Source organism: Penaeus monodon, chromosome 30 (assembly GCF_015228065.2).
Source record: "Penaeus monodon isolate SGIC_2016 chromosome 30, NSTDA_Pmon_1, whole genome shotgun sequence".
NCBI classification, from domain to species: Eukaryota; Metazoa; Arthropoda; class Malacostraca; order Decapoda; family Penaeidae; genus Penaeus; species Penaeus monodon.
Window position 1 is genome coordinate 18,521,711 of NC_051415.1, and position 832 is coordinate 18,522,542.

Sequence of the window (832 nt, forward strand, 5' to 3'; positions counted from 1 at the left end):
AAGGTTTATTGACCAAGAAGTTACACAGTCACTGCATGGGAACTATATGTAGGATACTGGAATTATTATAACGATCAGTTCTGGATTTGACAGATTGCAGTAACTTACTCCCATGTCTCTTGTTTCTACCATGAATGCTAAAGAGGTATTGTGGTAAAAAGTGCCTTTGACTTTTTCCAAAGTGGATTGTTAACTCCTCACGCCTGTCTTGTAGATTTTGGATGTCTTGAACATTTTCATAAAATTGATAGCATTCACCTAAAATAATTCTGAAGTATCTCTTCTGTATACATTCAAGCTGAAAATGCTGTGTCAGAGTGAGACCTGGGTGCCATAGTGGCACTTCATATTCCAAGGATGTTCTCAAGATCCATACATAAAGCCAAACTGGCAAGCCCTATATAGTATGAAAAAACACTTATTTGTTTTAGATATTAAATTATTTACATGATCATCCCCTGTGAGTGAAGAATTGATGATAACACTCAGAAGATTACGTGTTTGAACTCTATTTAAGGAAGCTTGTTAATGAAATGAAAAAAATTCATTTAAAGATATACAGTATTTATAAACAGCATGTAAATAAATGAAAATATGTAAAATGTAATAATTTCCATGGCAAATTAATATATTTGCTCCTTTGCCCAGGGGGCCTTAGTGATTGAATAAAACATTGACAGGTATCCCATGATGCTTACTTTTATTTCACAGAGTTAAAGACTGTTGTGGATAATTCTATAGATGAATAGGGATTCACAACCAGCATTAGTTAAATTTTTAATCTATTCTAAAGCTTCTCCCCATCTATGAGAGGTTTCCCTTAACCCATTGG

At 33.8% G+C, this 832-nt stretch overlaps 1 protein-coding gene across 1 annotated transcript in view; it reads left to right on the plus strand.

Annotated features, from left to right (window-relative positions):
- Positions 1-832, plus strand: part of LOC119592369 (alpha-1-macroglobulin-like) — a gene marked incomplete at its 3' end in the record, with an annotated part of 44,827 nt that overhangs the window by 42,839 nt on the left and 1,156 nt on the right. The window lies entirely within an intron of this gene.